General features: G+C 39.6%; 1 long non-coding RNA gene across 2 annotated transcripts; it reads left to right on the top strand.

Moving 5' to 3' along the window:
- The first annotated feature begins 134 nt into the window (after window positions 1-134).
- Window positions 135-27,335, top strand: LOC121300680. Of its 2 annotated transcripts, XR_005947557.1 has the most exons (8): window positions 135-167; window positions 5,113-5,333; window positions 20,502-20,538; window positions 21,574-21,669; window positions 22,308-22,360; window positions 23,487-23,577; window positions 24,894-24,929; window positions 27,129-27,335. It is a non-coding gene; the product is annotated as an uncharacterized LOC121300680 (long non-coding RNA). The 2 variants fall into 2 exon arrangements; XR_005947556.1 differs by lacking the exon at window positions 24,894-24,929.
- Window positions 27,336-27,627: the final 292 nt, after the last annotated feature.

Below are 27,627 nucleotides of genomic sequence, written 5' to 3'. Positions count from 1 at the left end.
TACAGATACATGTAAGGCCAGAGCAGCGAAACGCACAGTCGATCAGAGTTGTTTTTGAACTGTGAGGTACTAGACACATTGCAAAGGGAATATCTCAGCGGTGAAATGGCGAATTCGAATCATTCATTTGCTGTTTGACGGTAGGAAAACAACGTTTCTGATATGGAGTTAGTATTTTTTGCTGTTTTGCTTTTGTTATAATACTACAGTTGATTTTTGATATAATTTGTAATTGAACTTTTCAACCTTTAAATTAAGTATTCAAATTATAAAGCAAAAATTTTAAGTTGATGTGATTTTTTTGGTTTTAAATTTTTTAAATTGTATTTAGTGGTCGGCAATTGTTTTTATCATTTTTTCTCCCAATTTGGAATAACCAATAATTTTTAGGCTCAGCTTACCTCTACCACTCCTGCGCTGACTCAGGAGTGGTGAAGATGAACACGCGCTGTCCTCCGAAGCGTGTGCCGTCAGCATCTTTTCACACTGCAGGCCCACCATGCAGCCACCTCAGAGCTAGAGTGTCTGAGGACTACTCATCTCTGGGCAGCTTACAGGCAAGCCCGCAGGCGCCTGACAGGGGGGCATGGTGAGCCGAGGACACCCTGGCTGACATAACATTTGAACAATTCTAGTACTAGTTGCCATATTTAATTTCTCCAAACTCTTGTTTTAATCCAGTCACTGGTGGATGTACTTCTGGCTCGCCAATACATTTGCAGCGGTGAATAAAACAGTGCGCCCAGTTTTGCACTTAAAATTGTATCTGGGCCAGTAAAAACACTACCTCAGTAGAGTACCGTGTGTGTGTGCATATATATACACACACACACACACACACACACACACACACACACACACACAAATATCCCAGACGTGGCTGACCGCTAGCAACATCATTATGGAGATCATAATGGCAATTACATTACCTACTGCTACCACCTCAAACGAGCATGCGCAGTAAGGACCTTGGGCAGTTTCCCTGCTGCCCCTGTGATTCCTGAACTCTATGTTGAATGGTAATGTTTGCGTGTGTTCAGTGCTCTATGGCAGGGGTGGCCAACCTTTCACAGACAGAGCCAAGGAAATAAAATTTACAGTGACAAGAGCCACAAACTTTAAAAAGCACTTAATTTAACATTTCACTGATATGTTTTTATTACAATTACTATCACACACACACACACACACACACACACACACAAAATTAAATGAAGCGGACCTTTATTTTTTCCACTACCTACGTAATATTGATATCCAACCAAATACATTTTCACTATATATAAAAGCATAGTTTTGTTTTTGTTTCTTATTTGGGTGAGTGGCTAACTATCGTTTATGTTCTTATACCACATACAGGCAGGATCTGTACACAGTGTGACTTTTGGCATTCTTTACTACGCACATTGTTATATAACTAAGTGAAAATACTTAAATGTCCTATTGAGGCTTCTTAAATCGGTAAAACGGTATGGCAGCGTTTTTGGAAATTGAAGAGGACAGAGCCACACTTGGCAGAAGGATTTGCAGAGAGAAAATCCTTTGGATATAATGGATGACAAGCAATTATAACAAACTATTGACTTGACCGAAATAATGTCTTTTAATGCCTGTATAATGCTGGCAGCAGATTAACAACCCTGAACAAGAAGAAATCAAGCATTGCTCCCTGTTCTTCAAAAACAGCGGAAGCACTTCGTTTTTATTACTTTAAAAATGTATACTTAAAAAAAAAAAACACACATTTGGCCGGTTGCATAACATCTTAAGTGAGATTAATGATTAATTCTGCTAAGTACAAATTGCGAACACAGCCATACAAATTGTTTAAACAAATATGTTTAGTGTACATTTTTTGTAGTTTTTTGTAGATTTACTTGTTTTTTGTGATGCTTTTCTGAAATCAGAATATATATCTATTTTTTTTAATCTCGTGAATGCTGCGATTTACCGTTAAATTTCTTGCATTCACACATTCAGTTATTTCTGCCAATTTCTTCAACTTCATGGCATTTTTTTAATTCAGACATAGTTTGTCTGTTATTTGCTTTCTTTTATTTTATTTTATTTTTATTTTATTGTGTTTTTGCTCCTCTGGCCAGTTTTTTTTTTATCAGCCATACTGTAGTTTTCCTACTGCCCATGTGTTGCCATGGAGACAGGGTATTTACAGAGTACAGTAAGCTACTCGCCTATTGGTTGAAATCTTAAATAGTGCATGCATACTTAAGTGTTTTCCCTTAGCTAAGGAGAGCGGTTAAGATATTTGTGCAACCCTTAAGTTTTTCCCTTAGCTAAGTGAAAAATTCTCTTAAGTGAATAATAATAACTTAATAATAAGATGGTTTATGCAACCGAGCACTGGCAAATAAGAAACAAATCCAATACTCTCCCACTCCGGTAAGAAGGTTCAATATTCATCTTCAGATTTTCTTTTTCGTTTTTTTTTTCTGCCATTATGAACAAAACAGAAGCCGGTCCTGTTCAAAGTCAAGTTAATGGTTTCCAACCTTCTGTAACTCGAGTCCCGAATGCACTGTAAAGTAAGGGTGGATATGATTTGCTAGTTAGTTGCTATATAAGTTGCTGCCACACTGCTGATTGGCTAGGGTCAGAAATTGACCGGTTTAGGATGAAAGACTTATTATAAAAATAATACGGCAGCCCATTCTATACCCTCACCACTGTGTGTGAAGAAGGGTTTCCTTTCCTGTCCTGAGTCTATCTCCACTTAATTTTCAGATGTGTCTTCTCTTCCTGGTTTCTGTGCTGTGTTTAAAGTATTGGCCAGGGTTAACTATTTCAACTCCTTAAGACTTTAAAGACTTCAATCATGTCCCCCTTAACTCTTCGAAAGTATGAGTCAATATTTATGTATGTGCTGTCAGTCAGTAAAGAAAAGAAAAGCTGTCATATCATGTTTTAAGCTGTGAGAAGGATGGTAACAATATGACTGAACATAAATGCCTGCAAGTTCAGAGGTGCTGTATTAACCCCAGCATCATACCATAGGAGTGGTGTTGTTTAAGAATGTACCTTAAAATGAACAGTTGAATTCAAGAAATTTAGAACCATGAAAATCTAAAACAACAATACACTTAGGTGTGTGTTGCACACGTGCCATTAACAGAAAAAGGTACCATATCAAGTTAAAAAAAAAAAAGTTTTCTTTGTGAACTCCAATCAATCATTGTTTTCTTTAGCCAGTCAAATTGTAGTGTGCGTAAAAGTTTCAAGTCAACAAAAACTTAACGTATTTTTTGTCTCTTGCATCCTCTTAGCAGTTGCATCTATCCCAGATATAATCTATTTGGTTATACGGTTTGCCTTCAGGAGTTTGAGGTTGGTTTAATTGCGCAGCAGATTCCCTAGTTAGATGATGAGCTGATAATATGTCTTCAGCCAAAGAATCAGGCACGATAATTCAAGAAGTTACCATAATGAAAAACAGTACATGTAGCGTGGGGGCTTTGCACTAAAGCGGTCAGCTGCTGCATGGAAAACAGACCAGCTGCTGCTGCAGGGAAAACAGTTTCTCAAACTGACCATTTTAAGAACAGTGAAAGCAGAACACATAGAAATAGGGAATTAAATGAAATATAATGCTCCTTACTTGATTGCAGAAGAAAAACTTCCATTCACTAAGCAAAGGTTTCAGATTGTGGTAATGAGAAACAATGGTTTGAAAATCTCTCAAATATAAAAATGCCAAGCCCATTAACCAATCAGAATGAGGCAACAAACAAAGGAGTACAAACTAGGTTGCTGTTTTAGTATCACTTTAGTGTCTAGCTGTTGTACAGCTATGGCCAAACGTCTTGCTTCACCCTATATAATAGAATTAACAATTTTTTCTTTATAATGTCAAATGAAACCTGTTGAATAATGTTACATTAACTTATTGAATTACACACTGCGTTGTAGTTTTCCATATACCTAACTAAAAAATACTGTACTGTTATGGCTTCCGGGTCATTCCATGACAAATCACACCAAAAAAGTTATTTACCTGATCAGTCTAAAAATGCACATTTGAGCTTGTTTGCCTGAAACTACAAAGTCTGGTGTAAATCAAAGAAATCAGGTGTAACCTGTTGGGTGATTTGTCATGGAATGGCCCTTCCGGTAGATTTTTGTGATATCATTTTGTAGTTTCTTTGATTACATGATGAAAGATAAATGTTCATAAAGTTTTTGTTTTTGTTTTTGTTTTGTTTTTTCAAAATTATTATTACGTCTCAATCCTGTGCCCTAAACGTTGGATATTTGATTGGCTGCTTTAGTTTTATTTCTGTTTGATCTGGTGTCAGCTTCAATGTCATTGGAGAGAGCAAAAGAAAGAGATACGCCTATTTTCACCTATTACTGTTAAGATCCACTTGAATGCAAATCACAAAGGGAAAAGGTGAGACCCTCTGGGACCCCTGCACTCCCCTGACTGTACGACTCACCCGGCACACCACGCAGCCGAAACGTCTTCATCTAGACAATGTGGGGAAGATACAAAAAGGGCTAACAAGATGTTCGGATACATTGTGAAAAGTGTTGAATTTAAATCAAGGGAAGTAATGTTAAAACTGTACAATGCACTAGTAAGACATCATCTTGAATATTGTCTTCAGTTCTAGTCACCTCGCTATAAAAAAGATTGCTGCTCTTGAAAGAGTGCAAAGAAGAGCGACCAGAATTATTCCAGGTTTAAAAGGCATGTCATATGCAGACAGGCTAAAAGAATTTAATCTGTTCAGTCTTGAACAAAGAAGACTACACGGCGACCTAATTCAAGCACTCAAAATTCTAAAAGGTATTGACAATGTCGACCCAAGGGGCTTTTTCGACCTGAAAAAAGAAACAAGGACCAAGGGTCACAAATGGAGATTAGACAAAGGGTCATTCAGAACAGAAAATAGGAAGCACTTTTTTTACACAGAGAATCGTGAGGGTCTGGAATCAACTCCCCAGCAATGTTGTTGAAGCTGACACCCTGGGATCCTTCAAGAAGCTGCTTGATGAGATTCTGGGATCAATAAGCTACTAACAACCAAACGAGCAAGATGGGCCAAATGACCTCCTCTCGTTTGTAACTTTCTTATGTTCTCATGTTCTTATCAGGTGAGACCCCTGCACTCCCCTGACAGTACGACTCCCCCTCCACAGTAAGCAGCCGTGCCTTTACCAGTTGAGACCCTCTGGGACCGCTGCACTCCTCTGACTGTATGACTCACCCTGCACAACTTGCGGCCATACCTTTACCAGATGAGACACTCTGGAACCCCTGCATTCCCCTGACTATACGACTCACCCTGCACACTATGCGCCCGTGCCTTTACCAGGTGAGACCCTCTTGAAATCTATGAAAAAGACCTAGGAGTTTTTGTTGACTCAGAAATGTCTTCATCTAGACAATGTGGGGAAGCAATAAAAGGCCAACAAGATGCTCAGATACATTGCGAAAAGTGTTTAATTTAAATTAAGGGAAGTAATGTTAAAACTGTACAATGCATTAGTAAGACCTCATCTTTTCTTATCTTATATTATCTTATATATCTTATATCATCTTATATATATCATATTGTCTTCAGTTCTGGTCACCTCGCTATAAAAAAGATATTGCTGCTCTAGAAAGAGTGCAAAGAAGAGCGACCAGAATTATTGCAGGTTTATAAGGCATGTCATATGCAGACAGGCTAAAAGAATTGAATCTGTTCAGTCTTGAAAAAAAAAGACTACGCGGCGACCTAATTCAAGCATTCGAAGTAACGAGCAAGATGGGCCGAATGGCCTCCTCTCATTTGTAAACTTTCTTATGTTCTTATATTTCACATACCTCTTTATAGACGTGCATACCAATAAATCCTCTTCTGATCACTCGTTTTATCACCAAACTCCTCAATAATGTGATCCAAGTCATTATTTTATTACTATAACATCTCAAAAAGCTCTGCAAATGTCCATGATATGTGTCCTTTAAGCACTGGATGCAGAAGCAGCTATATCCTTTGTTTATGTCCGTGTTATCTGTGTGGTGCAAGGGGCTATCAGATACACCCTTTTTTCGACTTCATTCAGCTCTTACCAGTCTCACTTGGCCATCGAATGGTTTTCTTGGCTTTTGGCCGGAAAAAAAATTACTAGAGACCTGTGCTTTACGTCTTTTTGATGATGTCAGACAGGGTCACCCTCTATCACTGGGGACTGATGTGGCTCTCCCTTGGCCGCTGGGGACTGGTGTGGCTCTCTATCGGCCGCTGCGGACTGGTGCGGCTCTGGCGTGGACATGCCTACTGCCTGTACAGTTGGAGTAGGCAAAGCCCCTCCTGATGGGACTAGAAGCTTTCAGGGAATTCTCTTTTCTGCAGCCAGGTAGTCGGCGGGAGGGAACTCTTCCCCAGGATTCCCATTGCTCCCCATCTCTGTCCCACAGCAGGTTGATCGTCATCAGGAGGGCCTCCATGAGGTCCACCATAGGGTTCAGCAGCCAGTCCCATATCTCAAATCGAGGGAGCTGGACGCTCAAGGGGTGGTGGTGGGGAGTTGGGTGGGTGGGTGTTGTGAATATAGGGTTAGAAGGGAGGGGGTTAAACTCTTCTCTGACAGAATACATGAGGCTGTGGCTGGAATCTTAATTGAATAAGTGACGATTAATTAAGCTCCAGCCACATGGTATATAAGGAAAGAGAAATCCTTTGTCTGGGGGGAGTGGGAGTTTGGCGAGTGTGCACACTGTGTTGTTGGTAAATGTTTATTAACTTGGTCAGTAAAGGTGAATGCCCAGCTTGACATCACAATTGTTTTGTTTAAACCTTTTATTTTGGCCCTTATACCTTGTTAAGTTGTTGCTGTGTTTTGTGTGTTTGTTAATAAACGTGTGCAGCTGCGCTTTAACTGCAGTTTCTAGCCTCTGAGTCTCATTCCTGATGCTATCCTGCTACAGGACTATTAATATTCCCAGTCTATATAAATTACCTGGACTGAGACATAATCAGTAAGCTGTGCAAATTTGCAGACGACACACAACTGGGAGAGGTAGCCAACTCCCACTCAGCAACTCTAACAATACAAAGAGATGTAGACAAGATTCAAACGTGGGCTGACACATGGATGATAAAATGTAATCTGAACAAATGCAAAGTCTTGGACATCGGGCACAAAAACATTAGAGGCAAGTATAACATGAACAGTGAAACAGAGGAAGCTATGTATGAAAAGGACTAGGGGGTAGTAGTGGGTGAAACTCTTAAACCAACTAGACAGTGCAGAGAAGCTATAAAAAAGGCAACAAAATGTTAGATTATATAGCCAAGACAGTTGAATTAAAATCTAGAGAAGTTTTATTAAAATTATGTAATGCACTGGTACAACCATGTCTAGTGTACAATTCTGGTCCCCATATCGTAAGAAAGACGGAGGCCTTGGAAAGAGTACAGAGGAGAGCAACACGATTAATTCCAGGATTAACAGGCAAGTCATATGAAGATAGACTGAAAGCAGAGCATTAAGTTAAGGTCATGAAGGGCAAGGCAACATTGTCTTTGTTGGGCATGAAGCTTCAGGGGCACCAAGGCAGTTCTAGGGGGCAAAAAGGCAAAACATAAATCCAACCCAAGGGCACCAAGGTGATGTCATACAAAAAAGAAATAGCCTATTATGTTGATACAATTTGAATTGTTACATTTGAATTGTTACAACTGTTGTGAAAATAAAATGGTATACAAAAAATCCAATTTAAAAACAAACTTTCATAATGAAAAAATACAACAGTTGGCAAAAAAAAAAATCTAATAAAATTGATTTTTGAGGAAAACCTGTTGGACTCAGCCAAGACTCTGAAACTGGGTAGGAAATTCACATTTCAGCAGGACAATGACCCAAAGCACAAAGCCAAAGCCACACTGGAGTGGTTGAACAAGAGGAGAATTAATGTTCTTGAGTAACCCAGTCAAAGTCTGAAAATTTATGGCGAGACTTGAAGATTACAGTCCATCGACGATCTCCAACAAACATCAGAACTGGAGCAATTTTCCAGTGAAAAATGGGAAAAAATGTCACCATCCTACTGTGTAAACCTAGTAGAGACCTATCCAAAAAGATTCAGCAGTAATTGCTGCAAAAGGTACTTCTACTAAGTACTGACTTAAGGGGCTGAATACTTATGCAACCAGTAAATTTCATTGTGTACATTTTCTTTGCAAGTTGTGCTGACATGGTAAAGGGATTGTTGGTCTTTAAACAGCAGCCGATGGTGTGCACACGGACTGGCCTTTGTAGTCTGGGGTCAAGGAAGGACCCAGACCCTGTGTTATTTTCTTTAGTGAACTGTGTGCGGTCAGGTTTCTTTTGTTTAATTATTTTCTTTACTGGTTTGGTTAGTCTGTATAATCTTTATTTGAAAGTATAATAAAACTAATCATTCTTCAACCTTATTTTCTGCCTAAGTGTGTCACCTCTCATACTGCCAGTTGGCAGTATTTCCTGGTTTCTGATCTGACGTCACCCACTACAGCCGTCTTTGTGACACAGAGCTACACTGGTGTTTTCTTCTGAAAGGAGACTAATACCTGAGATAGCAGACTGTTTGGTTCAAATTGTATGTACTGCTAACACTAGAGAGGATCAGGGTGGAGAGAGCAGAGGTTTTGCTGGTTGCATCCAGATGGCTGAGACGCACCTGGTTTGCTCTCCTCTCCGACATGTTGTCAGGTCAGCCGTGGTGGCTCCCACTGCGCAAGGACCTCCTGAACCAAGCGTGGGGCTATTATGGCACCCGAACCCAGCCCAGCTCCACTTTTGGGTCTGGCCGTTGAACGGAGCCGTCTATTCAGAGAGGTTTGTCAGATGCAGTAGTAGAAACACTACAGTCAAGCACTAGGGTGCCTAGCACTTAGAGCCCAGTACTCATACAAATGGAAAGTTTTCCAATGAGCTTCATGCGCTGTCAATCGATGACACATGCATGGTATTCACAGGAAATGACTCGTGGGTAACATTAAGAACAAATCCAGACTTTTTGCCAAAGGTGGTATCTCCATTCCATATTAACCAACCAGTGGTTTTGGAAATTTTCAGACCTCCCCCACACGAGTCAGAGGAGAACCATAGACAGCACACGTTCTGCCCAGTTCAGGCTCTGCGCTGTTACCTGGATAGGACGCCGTTCTGGAGACAGTCCAACCAGCTGTTTGTCTAATCCTATGGGTCCCGCTCTATATGTCAGGCCCTATCGAAGCAACGTTTAGCACACTGGGTGGCAAATGCTATACGCTTGGCGTATGAACAGATGGACTCCCCCTTATCGGGGGTCTTTATGGCCCAATCTTCCAGGGGTCAGGCAACTTTGTGGGCTTTCCTTCATGGCGCCTCCTTAGATGAGCTATGCAATGCTGCTACATGGACAGGTAGTCAAACATTTACGTGTTTTTACCGCCTTCATCTTGCAAACCAAGCAAGACTCTCTCTGGGTTCTGGGTGTTGCAGGCGGCATGTCCTTAGGTGTCATCTGGGCTCTGAGTCTATCGCCGTGAGGCTGTACTGTTGGTAATCTGGAGCCACGACAGTTTTGGTACAACTTCCCATTCGGTAAAGGGAACGTTAGGTTATTACCATAACCCTGGTTCCCTGAAAAAGAATGACAACCATTACCCTTCGAGGTCATGTCCCCAGCTGACCTCTGATTTTAAAAAAAAATGGCGATATGCTATTGTGAGGACACTCCTCTTCAGCAGGAGGTGGGAGGTTGGAGGGACTTCACCCTCATAGCAGGCCCTTTCTAGGGCAGCTTTTTTATATATGCTCAGTGATTGGTGGTCAGAGGGGGCTCTTCTCATTCCGTAATGGAAGTAAAATTTTTTAATTGTTTCTGATTCAGGTTGTTTTTAAGAGCTCCAACAATTTTCAACTTTGTGTAGCAAGAGAAACAGCGGCATATTTTGCCGTTTGCACTGGTGGAAATCTTAATACAAAACAATTCAATGACATGACGGTAGTTCTGGAAAGATTTAATAAACCAGTCAGTGTGCCTCAAGACACTCTCACGATGACAAGTCACTTTTGAAAATACTGAATAAACCATTTTAATTTAAGTTTGATGGTGATGACTTATCAGGTTACAAAACAGTACTGAACAAATCGTTATCAGTGCCAAGAAGGTGTTCTTTTGAGCAAAGTTCCTGTTCCTTTATCCAGAGCATTTACAATGGGAAAAATCTATTTCACCACAAGTGTTCCCTAAGGTGAAGTGTTCTCTTAGGAGGTGCTCTATAGGCGGAGACTACTGCATAAACATGATTTGTTTCATTGATGCTAAAACAATGTGACCGTGATCATTTCTATCAGAAGTATCACCTCCAATAGAACTTTATTGAGAGAACCAACTAGAACTACGCTCAAAACATTTTTGTGACACCACCTTTTTGATCTTTTAATTGATTCATTCTACAAATCTTCTAACTAAATGTGGTCGTAAAGAGAAAGGGATTGCGGGGCAGATACACTGTTGATTAACAAAGCCACATTTATGCTACACATCCACAAAAAACTATTGATTCATCAATGAAACCAGTCAGAACAATTCAACAGAAAAGCGAATACCATTTTATTATGCAACAATCACTTCAACAATGAGTTAATTAGTTTTACACATTTTAAACGTAACTCTTAGAACAGGGCTTGCGATTTCAGTTTAGCATTTCACATTGTTTGCTTAAAGTAGTGATGGGATGATTCCCTTTCAATTTGAATAATGCCACCAAACATCATTATGGGATACACTCCTGCCTATTGGTATGCAACTGAGCTCCTATATCAAAGCTGCCGATAGGCCCCCTCCACCAAGTGACCTCCTTGGTCCTGTCTCCCGAGGGTACTTAACCGTCATGCAGGGGGAGGAACATCCTCTTTCGCAGCTCACACTGGTTCGGTAAGACCTCTGTGTTGCACTGAACCCTCTTTTCTTCTAAAAAGTGCTTTGTAGGCTACTGCTGGTTCTCCTGCACTTTGTGCTGAAAGCTGGCGGTCGCCGCTTTTTTCGGAATCAGTAGTTTAAAAAATCGTAGCCTTTTTATTTCTGACTATCAGCACCTGCGCGCTCCGCGTGTCAGGCTGCTTCTTTCTGTCTGTCCGTCTTAGTACAGTAAGTATTATTGTTAAGAATTGCGTGTGTTTTTCACCCTTTCTTACTTCGAAGACCACTATTACTCCACGGGACTGGGCTTGCTTTGTTCCCGTTGTCGAGTTCGCCCACCATCCACCCTCGGGCCGCGGTTGGGCCTTGTTTTGATTGTATTCCGTACTCGCGTAGAGTGCCAGTCGCTCCGCGGCTGCTTTCACTGGGCCGGCCATATACTCCTCACCGAGGCTTCCCTCGTTTTTGGGTTGAGATGTAAACAGGCTGCACGGCCCTTCACTTTTGGTGTAAGTCGCTCAATCTACCGACAGAGTGCTCTCCCCATCTGTCCTGTAATATTGAACTGGTTTTTGTATTTTAAAAACTGTTTTTATTACTGTGTGTGTAAGTCAATCGTCCTCCTGTTGTCTGCTATGCGCTGCTCAGGCGTGTGACCACGTGGTCAGGGTAGGCACCATGCACAACTGCCCCGGTGTTTTTTAATATCTCGGTGCATAAGACTCTGCCCGTGCTTCTACGGTACAACGGTGTGCACGGTGCTTACTTACTATAACCTGCCGCGGCTTCGGCCCTATCCCCCCGTTGTACAGTAAGCGCTGCTCAAGCGTGAGACCCCACGGTCAGGGTAGGCACCGTGTCTAGCTACCCCAGTGTTTTTTAATACCGTGGTGCATAAGACTCTGCCTGTGCTACTTCGATACCACGGTGCCCATTGTTGCTGTACCGATATAGGCTAGCACGCCGGTCCGGTATGGTACTCGGTGCAAGCAGTGCATATTAGACCAGTGCTGAACGATACACACAGTGCTCCGTGCATGTTATACTGGTGCTGCTCGGTGCACGTGGTGCACAGTGCAAGCGGCGCACACAGTGTGTGCGGTGTTTATTATTGCATGGTACGTGGTGCACGTAGTACTTGGTGGTATTTAACCCGGTGCCACACTACTCCCGGTGTCCATGGTGCTCGGTGCGCGCGGCGCACGCATTGTTTACAGCGCACAGTTGTTTCTAACCTGGTGCTATGATTGGTAAGGCCGGCTTCCATGCCTGCGAGGCCTGTGGGACCAATATCCCACAGGAGGACAGGCACAGCATGTGTGCGCGGAGCCTAGGCCCCGATCATGCCGCCTCAGCCCTAACCCCTAGTGAAGCAAGCAAAGTGTTCTCTAAGACAGAGTTCACAACCGGACACAATATGCCAAGGCCAATCACAACATGAATCAATGAATACAAATGAATTTATTACTTATGTCATGACGTACATGTATCAACATATGAAATGAACAAATTAAGTAAGAGAAAAGCAATAGGCAAGTGTATGTTAATAAGCTAGAATAATAAACTAACTGACAAACATATGGTATAAAATCAACCACGACTCAACAGTAATTCTGAATACGAATCTTAGACTGAACACAATGAAGCAGTAAGACACTACAGGGTGTGGCCCAACTTCATATAACCACACACTAAGGGTTACAAGGTACAACGGAACCCACATCATGTCAACCCACTCCCTGGACTGACTTAATGAATTAGTACATTTATTTACTATTTAAATTAACACAGCAAATTTAAAAAATATTTCCAACAACACTACGCAGAAGTTCCAGTGAAAAGTAAACCTTTGTTTACTACTACTATTAATAATAACTAGAGTTGCTAGCAACTATAAAGGCATACAAAGAAAACATGGTTCAATCATCACAAATAATTACAAAGTTGTATTGTATACAGACCATAATCTTATGCTGAAGTTTAAGTGCACTGATCTGTGTTAGATACAGCTGAGGAGCTATAGGCCAATTTGTGGGTTTTGAACCTTAGCAGAGGTCAAAGGTTATGGGTGATGACTTTTTTTTATAGAGCACTGTGGCAGTGCGATTGCCCTGCACAGTGGTAAATTAGTGTTGGTGTGGTTTATATGTGGGAATGGGTTTATTTTGTGACGTTTTGGTACTTAATTAGTTTATTGTATGTTTTTGTGTTAATTGTTACAATTGATTTAATTGTTTAGCTGCTGCAAGGCCTGCCGTTTTCACGGCACCTTTTGAGTTATAGTTTAGGGTATTGTGTTTTATTTTGCACTTTTTGTACGGTTTTCTGTATCTGTCCTCTGTGCGTTACCATCGCTGGTAACGTCACATGACCGCCTTTATTTTACTTTCACTTTGTTTGTTGTTAATAAATCCTGCGCGCCTGTGCCGGCGTTTCAACACCACCTCTGTCTCTCTGTATGCTTGAACAGCGGCTACCCACGCGTGTGACCCGAGGAAGACCCTGTCACAAGCACATATGCCTTCCTATATGTGTGCCATATGAACCATGACTATCTGTGATCACTGAGGCACAAGGAGCCAGTTTTTAGTTTGACCTCTGAGAAGTCAAAGGTCGCGGGTGATGACATTTTTTCACAGAGCACATGACTTCCTAGACGTGTTCTATTATAACTTTGACCATATCGGCATGCCCTAGGAGATAAAAATTAAACTTTAATTCCAACATGGCCACCAAACCATGTGACCAATCTGTTTTTGATTTTAGCGGTTATTACTTTATTATGTGCCGCACAACTGTACCAACATTGAAGAGCATAAGTGCAACACTTTTCTTGTTATGGGTCATAAGTCATTTTTCAATTATCAATGTGGCCGCCAAATGTGACAAAAACACACCATTTTGAAAATTGACAGTACTTCACATTACCCTCTACTACCATACTCAGTTTCATGTCTCTAGTTTATTGCAGTATGGATTTATACTTTAATATATGTAAATATAGCACTCGTGAAAGTGTTATTTTGCTCGCTGCATCCATGTTTTTTAACGATAAAGTGGGGATTTTACAAAATTTAGAAAGGACCTTATCATGAGCAAACGTGACAATTTTGGTGCCGATCAACATTGAATATTTTGCGCAAATCCAACGACGCAGGCAAACCAACCGTCCAATTGATTTTGTTTCAACCTTTTCTTTTTATAGGCCATTCGTGCGCTATATACTGACATTGTCAGATCTCCATGTTAAGTTGTTTTTGTCGACATGTGTTTTGAAAATTGTTCAATATTTTCACAAGAACAAGCCTAGTGGTCAAACTGTGAACTTTTTCCACTCCGGGGACGCCAGTCTGGTTGTCCACACATAGGCATCTACTTACGTATGCATTTTCATGAGAATGCAACAAGCTTTTGGGGGAAAAATAATAATAACTAGAACTGCCAGGCAGTTTTACAGATTCCAAGCCCCAGTACCAGTACCAAACACTTAAGCAATTACTGTAAGAAACGGGTTTAGTTAAAGAAAATGCATCAAACAGCCATTTTGGTTTCAGATCAGCACCATTTTTTTAAAAGTCAGTTGAATTGCTACAGTGTCAAGGATGATGCTTGTGAAGTTTGGAGTTAGTCAAGTAAATTGTTTGTCAACTGACGTAGGTTTAAATTTCAGATGTAAACATACACCTGGTGGCCATCTTGTTTTATAAAACATCACCATTTTCACATATTTTATCCCATTGTCACTGGGACGATAACTACCATGTTTGGACTTAGTTGGACAGCCGTTTGTTGTTAGGGGCACGTTTTGATAAGATTTGTGGCAGCGATTTTTACATAAAATTTTAAACACAGCAACTTCGTTTCGCAACCTTGATGTGGGTTTGGATGCTGATGATATATGCCAAGTGTCAGATCAATTGCTTCACTGGTTCCCAAGAAGATTTCGAAAGGTTTTATGGAAAAATGCGTCATGGTGCCAATTGCAAGGATGCAGCAGCAAAAATTTTTTAGCAACAGACAGCCAAAGTATCCAGCTTGTTACCTGCCAAGTCAGAACCTGATCAGTAACACAGCTTTGAAGCAGCAGCAGTTTAAAGTTTTGGGAAGGAAAAAAAAAACAAGCTTCCCAGCCTTTGGACAGACAGGCTAAAATAATTGAATCTATTCAGTCTTGAACAAAGAAGACTACGCGGTGACCTGACTCAAGCATTCAAAATTCTAAAAGGTATTGGCAATGTTGACCCAAGGGACTTTTTGACCTGAAAAAAGAAACAAGGACCAGGGGTCACAAATGGAGATTAGACAAAGGGGCATTCAGAACAGAAAATAGGAGGCACTTTTTTTACACAAAGAATTGTCAGGGTCTGGAACCAACTCCCCAGTAATGTTATTGTAGCTGACAACCTGGGACGTGCTTGATGAGATTCTGGAATCAATAAGCTACTAACAACCAAACAAACGAACAAGATGGGCTGAATGGCCTACTGTCACAAAGACTGCTGGAGTGGGGGACGTCAGACCAGAAACAGGAACCAGGATATAAACAAAGAGAGAGGTGGAGTTGGGTGGAGCTGAGCGAATGGTCTTGCTCAGCATTTAATAGTGCACAGACAGACAGAAAGTAAAAGGTTGCAAGACAAACAAAAACACAGGACATGGCACATTCGGCAAAACAAAGAGATGAAACCAAAACTGACTTAACTAAACAAACACCGTGAGCTGATATTTTAACTATTATTATTATTATTATTATTATTATTATTATTATTATTATTATTATTATTATTACCTCCGCCACCAATCTGTTCTCCACTCAACGAACACACAACCCCGAGTGAGTGAAAACATGCAGCTTTTATGCAGCTGTAACGAGACTTGATGCTAATCAATCATTCAATTGGAGTCTCAGTACAACTGCACGTGAATTAATAAAGTGCAGTTCCCCGAGCTCACATATTATTACTTTTTTACTTGCACGTGAAGTGCTGTACAATCCTCGTGCCTAAATACAAATATATATTTTAAAAACTCGTGTTACACAGACCCGTTTATATCCCGTGTACCAATGACTATACACCAACATACAATATAAAATACACACAGGGGCGGGCACTCTTGTTTATAAACTTTCTTATGTTCTTAACAGCACAGATCCATGATATTTATTAGGAAGTCCGGTCATGCTGTGTATAAACTTCTTTATAAGTAGTATTATATATTTGCTGCAAGTGCATTTTAAAAAAAGTGTTGCTATGCATAACCAGAACGAAAACAGTGTCGCTACGCATAACCAGAACGAAAACAGTGTCACTACGCATAACCAGAACGAAAACAGTGTCGCTACGCATACCCAGAAAGTATTGTCATACTGACTACATTGCGGCATTACAGTGGCTCTCAAACGTATTCACCTCCCTTGGACTTTTCCACATTTTATTGTGTTATAACATAAGAACATAAGAAAGTTTACAAACGAGAGGAGGCCAGTCAGCCCATCTTGCTCGTTTGGTTGTTAGTAGCTTATTGATCCCAGAATCTCATCAAGCAGCTTCTTGAAGGATCCCAGGGTGTCAGCTTCAACAACATTACTGGGGAGTTGATTCCAGACCCTCACAATTCTCTGTGTAAAAAAGTGCCTCCTATTTTCTGTTCTGAATGCCCTTTTGTCTAATCTCCATTTGTGACCCCTGGTCCTTGTTTCTTTTCTCAGGTCGAAAAAGTCCCTTGGGTCGACATTGTCAATACCTTTTAGAATTTTGAATGCTTGAATTAGGTCGCCGCGTAGTCTTCTTTGTTCAAGACTGAACAGATTCAATTCTTTTAGCCTGTCTGCATATGACATGCCTTATAAACCTGCAATAATTCTGGTTGCTCTTCTTTGCACTCTTTCTAGAGCAGCAATATCTTTTTTATAATGAGGTGACCAGAACTGAAGACAATATTCAAGATGATGTCTTACTAATGCATTGTACAGTTTTAACATTACTTCCCTTAATTCAACTTAAATTCAACACTTTTCACAATGTATCCTAACATCTTGTTGGCCTTTTTATAGCTTCCCCACATTGTCTAGATGAAGACATTTCTGAGTCAACAAAAACTCCTAGGTCTTTTTCATAGATTCCGTCTTCAATTTCAGTATCTCCAATATGATATTTATAATGCACATTTTTATTTCCTGCGTGCAGTACCTTACACTTTTCTCTAGCAATGTGCAGTTCCGTGTACTCTTTCTGTGTACTTTGTTTTTGGTCCCTTTTAAACGCTCTGTAAAGTGCCTTTTTTTGCTGAATATTTTTTTTAATTGATCTATTAAACCATTTTGGCAATTTAGTTTTACATTTAGATTTGTCTACTTTAGGGATATAATTGTTTTGTGCCTCTAATACTACATTTTTGAAGAACAGCCATCCTTTTTCAGTGGATGTTTTCTCTATTTAACTCCAATCTACTTCTGTTAATCTCTGTTTCACACCTTAAACCTTTCATAGTTTGCTTTTCTAAAATTGTAAACCTTAGCTTTAGTCATTACTTTTGGGGTTTTAAAAAACATTTCAAATGAGACCATGTTGTGGTCTGAGTTTGCCAGTGGTTCTCTGATCTGTTTTGGTTATTCGTTATCTTCTTATTTGAAAAGACTAAATCAAAGCATGCCTCCCCTCTACCTGTGCCTTGACAAATTGTGTTAGGAAGCAGTCATTTGTCATTTCCACCATTTCAATTTCTTCCATCGCGCTCCCCACCGGGTTTTCGCATTTTATATGGGGGAAGTTGAAATCCCCCATTAGTATGGCTTCTCCTTTGCTACACGCATTTCTAATGTCATTGTATAACTGATTATTTTGCTCACCCTCTGAATCTGGCGGTCTATAGCATGCTCCTATTATTATGCCCTTTGAATTTTTGTCCGTTATTCTGACCCATATTGATTTGGCTTTATTTTCTTTGTCCAGGTTTAATCGTTATACAAAAGGGTATCAAAACAGGTTATAGTTTTATGCAAATTCGTTATATCGCACATTCGTTACAACGGGATTGTAGTGTAGAGTTATTTTTTATTTATTTATTTTATTTATTTATTTTAATTTTTTTGTGGTAATTTCGTAATGCATACAGCTGCTAGCGCCGAGCTGTGTTTTGACTGGGTTAACACTGTAGAGTCGATTTATTGTTATCTAGCAATCGATGTACTGGATATATAAAGAAGCAAATAACATTAAAAAAATTCAAGAAGCACAAAATCAATTTCAACTGTCACATGATAATAGATTGGTTCTTAAATTATGTTACAAAATTAGAAATTGCAGAAAAATAAGTTTCGTCTGCTGTCCGATGCTTTATATTACACTCCACCTCTTGCGTGGGCTCCAATAATGGCGCCTGTAGCGATTACACGCATTGAGCCATACGATTGATTGTCCTAGCCGCCTTTTTACTTAAGAAAACTAAAAAGTCTTTGCTTGTCGACCAAACTTTAGACTAAACCCACCCCCCTTATTATGATTGGACAGAGACTATGCTAGTTCCTAAGTGATTTCACTAGAAGACGTCAATCGTAGCTTATCAGGTTAAAATAGTAGGTGTTGAGCTGGACAGAAAATGATCGGAGATGTCCTTCTTTTTGGGTAAATATAAGTACCTTACACTTTTCTCTATTAAATGGCATTTGCCATGTGTCTGCCCATGTTTGAATCTTGTCTATATCATTTTGAATGACCTTTGCTGCTGCAACAGTGTTTGCCACTCCTCCTATTTTTGTGTCATCTGCAAATTTAGCAAGTTTGCTTACTATACCAGAATCTAAATCATTAATGTAGATTAGGAATAGCAGAGGACCTAATACTGATCCCTGTGGTACTCCACTGGTTACCACACTCCATTCTGAGGTTTCTCCTCTAATCAGTACTTTCTGTTTTCTACATGTTAACCACTCCCTAATCCATGTACATGTGTTTCCTTGAACAGAAATAACTACTAACAATGATTCAATGTCTGATCGCCATTTAATAATAAAAGTAGAAAGCAAATCTATTTTACTGAGAACATTCAAACAGCATCTTGCAAACAAATATTTATACAAATCCCACTGTAATGCTATTAAAACAGCATGTTATTCATTTTAATGTTATTAGAACTAAAAAAGTTCTGAAAATGACAGCGCAGCCAGCATTCATGTTAACTAATGAAAGCATGTCAGTAAGGACTGCTTTATTTATATTGAATAAACATCTTGAGCGCCTGATTAAGTGTAGCGCTGTCTTTTAAATATGCATGTTATAACTCCAATGTGTTTAAATGTAAATGAAAAGTTTCTAAATTAAATACATAGCTTGACAGTAAACAGAGGGAAAATAAACTTACGTGCGTATCCACTGTGCCATCTTTGAGAGGCGTGCCTTAGGTGCATTTCTTAATGGTGCCAAACAGTTTTTTTTAAACCCAAATAAAAGATCTTTGACAGGCACGGTTTCTTCTGCCAATTCCCTGTGCCTGTTGGTGGCTGCGTTGCTATTATTTCTTAAAAATAAAGAAAACATAGACGTGTGCACTTAAGTTTTTCATTATTTCTATAATAAAGCCAAAGGGTTTCTTATTTTAAAACATACAGCAGCCCCTCAGCTTCTCAAGCCTTTTAGTAATAAACTGGAGATGAAAACCTGGTGTTTTGTGCAAAAACAACAAAAAAGACAGTGACGCTCAGAAAACCAGCCCTTCAATTAATAACAGCTTTCTTTGCCAAAGGAAAAACGAAGATCAAGAAAGTTACACACACAGAGACCTTTGCATGTTGTGACCCGGTCAGCAAGTCTGTAGTAGACCTGATCCCACACTCACACACTGCACAGTATTCTGCACGAAAGACTAAAAGACACACAAATAATGAAAGAAGCATTTCTATTACAATTTCAGCATCAACATTGCTTTAGAAATGCAGGTAGGTTGATAACATGTGTTTATATACAGCAGTATATTCATTTAAAATAGAAGAAAGTTGACTTGATGAAATGTTACTGGCAGTGGTATTATTGCTCTGCTACGCATGTGCAGTGTAATGAATAATTCTGCAATGCCGTGCTGTTGAGTAATTTGGATTTTTATTTATTTGAATTTTTATGATGGACTTACTGAATTTAGAGATTTTTTTCTTGTTATGAAGTAGGTGCCATAGCTTGTCCTTTTGATGAATGATAAATCACTTAAACATACTTAGCAAGTACACCACTTGATTTCCAATCTTGGCAAACTGACTTTGTTGCAGTATCATCATTTCAATTGACACAAATACCATCATCAAGAGCTACATACACTTGCAGTGTTTTACAGTCAGACACTTGGAGTTCATCTTGGCATTTTTTTTAGTTACTTTTTGGTATTGGCCACACGACTGGCACTGCACATTAAAATAATCATTTCATAAGCTACAAGCCTCCTACACAGCACATTGAATGAGCACTTTTAAATAAATTTGTATTAGGCCAGGTGTTGTGCTGTAGCACACATGTATAATAATTCATTCTTTTATTACTATAATGTGCAGTAGTTTTTTTCTTACTATGCACGGGTTAGTATTATTGCTTGTTTTTTTCTTTTTATCTTGTAGGACCTTGCTCATGAATGCAAGTCCTTAATTTTAAACTGTAAGTATGATTTTCTCATTCCCTGTATTACTAGTTAGATACAATCATATATGAAAAGGGTGGCTTGCAATAAGAGCCACAGACCTGTGCAGACCTGTGTCGTATGAAGGAGAATAACATGCAGTACCGTACCATGTGACCCAGTCCTGGATAGAGGACAGGCCTAGCAGTGATGTGTACTGTATTGTTGTTGCCTGGTAACCAAGTTAAGACATGTAAAATCCTCTGTACTGTAAACATGAGTTTGTAAGATGCTCACGATCAATACAGGTGTACAGTGTGTGAACACGCCTCATCAATACAGGTGTACAGTGTAGTATTTTGGGATACTTCTGGCCATACAGACCTGTCAGCTCCTGGATGACACATTTTCACATTAGTATTTCTCTAGTGAGTTCACACTGCGGCTCCAGCTCGATTCTTTGCACGATATAGATCGCTATTCATGTCTGCTGTTGTGGCTCAGTTTCTCAGTGGAGCCCCTTTGCAAACATGACGTTGCAACCCTCAGAGAGGAGCAGCATCGTCAGTGAGACAGTGCCACCAGTTCGCTCCTAACACAGCTGTAGCAGCATAGTGTCAGAAATGCGACTCTCATGCGCATGGTTATTTACAGACAAACAACATAGCAAAGCAAAAAAACACGGAACAGGTGCCAAAATAAAAGGTTCAAACAAAACCAATCCTTGCTGTCAAAAATAACCTTGACCCAGCTGAGTAGTGCCTTCACTGGATTTTTTCCTTTCATTTCACTAAACCAATCCTTGATGTCAAAAATAACCTTGACCCAGCTGAGTAGTGCCTTCACTGGATTTTTTCCTATACATGTGCCATTCTTCAATTAGCACTCGATTACCTAATTAGGGAAAGGCCACATTCCACCCGTGGGTGTTGGCAGAGGTGGATTTAACCCTATTTCTGCCAAAGATACATTCACAAATAACTCTGTTTGCATGTGCAGGGCTTCTATCTTGACACACAGCACAGTCTGATGTCCTTTTTGAAACATTCTTTGTTGTATGCTGTTTCATTTAGTTGAAAACAATGTGGGCAAAGTCCAATCCAATGGTGTGGTTCTCATGGCTAGTGGTTTTACTTTGTCAAGCCTTATGATTCAGCATCAAGAGCAAGGTAGCCCATTCCATATTTGGAGAGGCACAAGAGGATGGGGGGGTGGGGGGGCGAACCAATACAGACGTGAAAGGTTAGAACCATACGGAAGTAAGGTAACATTTACCTCAGTCTCCTACCCCCCCCCCCCCCCCCCCATTCCATACATTTGCACTTTCCAGCTGGTTCTGGCACTGCCTTCTGTGCAGAACTTAAAGTAATGGCCAGGTTGAACTTTTTAAAGACTTCAGTCCAGCCTCTCTTCACCCTCTTGCTCTAAATAGATTCAGTTCTCTCAATCTTTACAGCTCCTTCCTTTAATGATTTAGAAGGTTGCTGTTCATTGGACTCTCTCCAACATCACTGTCAAGACTGATTGATACCTGATCGACTGCAGTAACTATTGCAGAAAATCATGTTGCAATAAATCAAAATCCTGAGCCTGTCAATTTACATGTTCTCAGCTGTCCCAATACTTCATGGAGGGGAGAAAGCGCACACATCTTACTGCAGTACTAACATGTCTTACTACAGTACTAATAATGTGTCTTACTGCAGTACTAATAACAAGTCTTACTACAGTACTAATAATGTGTCTTATTGCAGTACAAATAACACACCTTGTGAAAAAGCTGCTTTTTTTACGCCCCATACAACAGGAAGAAGAAAGACACTCAAGGGTTTGGTGATGAAAGCCGAGGCCCAACTACAGGTGTGTTGTCTTGTTTCTTTTCACTGTGTGACCAGTTAGTTGCTGGTGAAGCAGTGTGGAAGTGGCATCAGGATTGGGGTTTCAATGGGATTCAAGTGCACACTGCTTTACAAGGACGGATTCCTTCCAACCTTTGTGGAATGTCTTCATAATTAAAATAATTAAAGTATTGAGTCACGTGCATGTAAGCATAGAATGTACTCAAAGCTGTTTTTAAAAAATGATAATCAGATTATCTTTAAACAAAGAGAGAAGCGCTCTTCTGTACAGTAGAATACTTGTTTCAGACCTTGTGTCTTTGTAAATATTTACAAATTCTGTTACAGGAAGGAATACAAACACATTTATTTCTGAATCAGTTTCAAGCAGTGGGTGTTTGATTATTTGTTCCAGGAACCTTCCAATCTTATTTTTAACATTAGGAATCTGAATTTTTACAAATTATATTTGGATGGGGCTGTGAATAAAAAGGTAAATTTCCCCCAAATTCCACTTTCCTTGTTGGGCTAATTAAGCAATGATAAGTCCTGGATACAGAATCTGGCACAAGAAATATATGACTTCACCTTTGCTGTATCCCTATTGTCCATATAGCTGAGTTTTTCAATATGTGCCCCAAAGTTTTGACATTTTTGTATTCCCATATCATGGGTAAATAAAATAATGAATTACATTTTACTCAGAAACGCTAGCCAGGAGAGAGAGATTGTCTGTTGTAAACATGGCAGTGTATCCAGATCACACTCCCTCTGCAACAGTGCTGGTGCTCTGATTGAAAGGAGTGTTGTATTGTGGGAACAGAAAAGTGGCGTCGCTGCAGGTGGAAGTGGGATCTGGATACACAGAAGACACTTTTACTGTACATACAGCAGAGATTTTTACTGTATATACAGAAGAGATTATTTTTTCTCCTGACGAACGCTCCAAAGTGGGGAAGTGGATTGCTCGGTTGATTTATGACCCACAATGTGAAATAAAACATTCGAAGAGAGTCTCCAATGTTTAAAAATATAATGCTGCTAAACGGACAACTCAGAACACAGGTAACGTAATCCGTTTCTTGTAAGCTTTACAGGGTAACGCTTTAAGCTGTGTGATAGCTGGGATTTCTCTATTGTATTTTCAGGTGACAACATCTGGAAGTTTTTATGGAGTCTCCGATATTTCTGAATCTTAATTGCCTTGTGGAACGACTTAATGATGTTTTGCATGATACTGTAAGTAAGTTCAAATTGCATCACAGTCCTGCGTTCTGATTGACAGTACATTGAGGGTAAAAGTAACGATGTACTGCGTATAGCTTAGCTGAGTATAGTTAAGGTTACTGGACTCCAACCAATTTTGAACTGTTGTAACTCGTCTATGCGTTTCAATGGCTTCACATTGCTGCCCAGTTTAATTACGTTACTTGCTATCAGTTTAACATTGTTGCCCAGTTTAATTACGTGGCATGCTGTCTGTTTAAGTCAGAGGGCAGCAGTTTCTACTTCTAGCAGTATCTGAAACCCATTAACATCAATAATGGTTCTGAAAAATGTTGCAAAAAACAAAAACGAGTGCAACTGAGCAATTAGACCAGCCTTCATATTTTGAACACAGTATTTAACGATACTGAAACTGTTTTATATTTGAATTTGTAAAATGTTCAGCTTTTTGTGATGGGCATTCCTAGTTGTGATTGATTTACACAGGATCTAGGTCCTACACCATGCCTGTGTGTTTTATCAGGACAGATATATGTGACCCATTCAGCACTGCTTTTGCAGCCCAGTCTTCTACACTGACTCAGGAGTAGACTTGGGCAGAGAACTGGTTTATCTGAGTTTGATGTAGCTTTTCATTCACACAATTAGGGTGCAGTACAATACATCTGCTATCCATCCCACAATTGAGAGGTCGAGCGGCGCTGACATTGAGAGGGTGCAAATCAGCCAGTATTTTACACAGCGCCTTGGACTAGAATTCTTATCATATATACCTACAGAACAATAACTAAACAATACAGCCAGTTTTATTGTGAAGTCATTTCCATCTGATGTATTTTAGATAGCTGTATCACACCACTATCAGGGAAACAAGAATAGATGGAAACTGATACTAAATCACCGGGAACTAGCATCCAAAACACTGGAAACATTTAAAAAGCAACTAGATTCTGTCCTAACAAATTAGATCCACAAGTGTGGGTGAATGGTGTGCTGGGACAGGATGAGCTTTGATGAGCCAAACAGCCCATTTTCTTTTGTTTTAGTAGCTGTACTGTGGTTGAAGTGCAGTTTTTCAAGGCTTAGGGTGCCTCAGTTAGATTACATAGAAATGAGAATTGTAAAATGACAGCCTACTACTACAGTTCTGTACAGATAAAAAAGACAGTACATTGTTTTTTATTCTGCCTGAAGTAGTGCAATATCTAGTATTATACTGTATAGGTCCTTGTGGCAAAGTGGTTGATAGTGTGCAGGTGATTAAAGAACAGGCAGACAATTGTAATCCAAGTGAAAAAAGGTTTGTTTTTTATTATTTTTATGTCCAGTGCCGGACGGCGAAACAAACAGTAAATAATATGCTGGTAAGTAATACAGTGGCGTGTATCACTGACATTTATAATCCCTGGGCTGGTCCCGAAATAATAGTCTCGTTATTGTATCCCCACATTAAACACAAAACACATACACAAGTCTGTTTAGTGCGTGAATTAGTGATTGTGATACAACACAGTTTACAGTGGTATGGGTGAAGTGCTGTCCCGGGTTTGTGCTGGCCTCTGGCGACAGCTCCGGAACGTGTTAGCTGTCTAGTGATTTACAAACACAGACATAAGAACATAAGAACATAAGAAAGTTTACAAACGAGAGGAGGCCATTCGGCCCATCTTGCTCGTTTGGTTGTTAGTAGCTTATTGATCCCAAAATCTCATCAAGCAGCTTCTTGAAGGATCCCAGGGTGTCAGCTTCAACAACATTACTGGGGAGTTGATTCCAGACCCTCACAATTCTCTGTGTAAAAAAGTGCCTCCTATTTTATGTTCTGAATGCCCCTTTGTCTAATCTTCATTTGTGACCCCTGGTCCTTGTTTCTTTTTTCAGGCTGAAAAAGTCCCACTGTCAATATCTTTTAGAATTTTGAATGCTTGAATTAGGTCGCCACGTAGTCTTCTTTGTTCAGACTGAACAGATTCAATTCTTTTAGCCTGTCTGCATATGACATGCCTTTTAAGCCCGGAATAATTCTGGTCGCTCTTCTTTGCACTCTTTCTAGAGCAGCTATATATTTTTTATAGCGAGGTGACCAGAACTGCACACAATATTCAAGATGATGTCTTACTAGTGCATTGTACAGTTTTAACATTACTTCCCTTGATTTAAATTCAACACTTTTCACAATGTATCCGAGCATCTTGTTAGCCTTTTTTATAGCTTCCCCACATTGTCTAGATGAAGACATTTCTGAGTCAATAAAAACTCCTAGGTCAATTACTGACAGACACAAACAAACAAAACAAACAAAACACTCACGAATATTCTTAAAACACAGGTTTATTTCAGCAGTGGTTACTGCATCTCTCACGGTCCTTCAGGTTCAAGTTCACAAACCAAGGAACAGATTACGATTCTCCGCCCCCCTTATATACTGACACACATGACCCCTTGGTAAAGAATGCAGCTGCCTTTACAATCTATGGCTGCTACATTGTTTCCCTTCTAGGTCGATACGTTTTTGCAACAGTCTAGCCTTTTTCTAGACTAACCGACTTCCTGACCCGTCCAAACAACTCTGCCCTTGCTTAGCGCCCTCACAGGTCGGGAGGGAGATTTACAACCAAGGTTCATTATATTTCTATCACAGTCCTGTTTTGTAGATATTAAAAAGCTACATAGGTCTTAGATGTGCAGTTCTGGAAGAAAGATGTTCTAGCAAGCAAGCATACAGTATGTTTTCAATTTGAAAATCTGGTACTCTATTTGAATTGAATTTTACATTGTGTTGCTCTTGGTACTGCTTTTCAAACGACACATCAGTCTGTGCTGTATGTAGGGTTTAAAAGTAGTTTAGTCAAGCTACTTTGGTTTCGGTTATTATTACTGACTACACTATGTAATGTATTTGTTATTCTGGCACTCGGATTAGTGGATGGGCATTTAAACAGTTTTGAAATGGCTCTGTGTGACGACAATGTGTTGTGACGGCATGGAGCTGGTATGAATTGCCCTGACTACCTGTTGTGTGTTTTAAAGCTTTCTGTATCTACTTATTTATACCAGAAATCTCAAGGATGGAAATGAGACTCCTGTTGCATAGCAGTTTCATCCAGTCCAGGTTTTACTACAAGTTTGATTAGCCCCAGTGTATAGGTAACAAGCACAGGTCTGTCTTAATAAACTCATAATAAAACCAGGAATGGATCAAACTGCTATGCAATGTGAGTCTTATTTCCATCCCTGCATCTAGACTATAAATTAAACTGCTCAATCCTAAACTATGAAGTATCCATAACTTTTTTAATTAACTCTTTGTTTAGAGTATATGTAAGGGTTTCTGTAATGAAGTATGGGCACAGCTGCTCCATGGTTTAACCCCTGTAACTAGCAAGTTGCTTTACAAATCAATACTGTAATTATTGATATGTATTTTTTTGTAAACAACTGTGGGGAAGGGCATCTGCTAGGAAATAAACAATAATTCAGGCGTCACGCCTAACCTGTAAATACATGTTCAGTTGTATCAGAATAATAATGCACAATAATACATTTTATTTTTATATTTGCAGGTTGTTTGGATCATAAGAAGTAGAGGAGCGTAGAAAACATCAAACTAACCACGTAGATCATTATTTAAGCTAGAAATGTTTTTTATTCTTAAGAATTTATGGACGTGGGGCTAGTTAAGGTTCTACCCGCATTTGTTGGGATTTATATTCATAATTCTTTCCAATGGTACATACAGTGGCTCTCAAAAGTATTCACCCTCCTTGGACTTTTCCACATTTTATTGTGTTACAAAATAGAATCAAAATGGATTTAATTAGGAGTTTTTGTCACGGATCAACACAAAAAAGTCCATAATGTCAAAGTGAAAAATAAAATCTACAAATTGTTCTAAATTAATTACAAATACAAAACAGAAAATAATTGATTCCATAAGTATTCACCCCCTTGAGTCAATATTGGTAGAGGCACCTTTGGCAGCAATTACAGCCATGAGTCTATTTGGATAAGTCTCTCCCAGCTTTGCACATCTGGAAACTCCAATTTTTGCCCATTCTTCTT

This window comes from Polyodon spathula, chromosome 26 (genome assembly GCF_017654505.1).
Source record: "Polyodon spathula isolate WHYD16114869_AA chromosome 26, ASM1765450v1, whole genome shotgun sequence".
Lineage (NCBI taxonomy): Eukaryota > Metazoa > Chordata > Actinopteri > Acipenseriformes > Polyodontidae > Polyodon > Polyodon spathula.
This window is presented reverse-complemented; position numbering and strand designations above follow the sequence as displayed.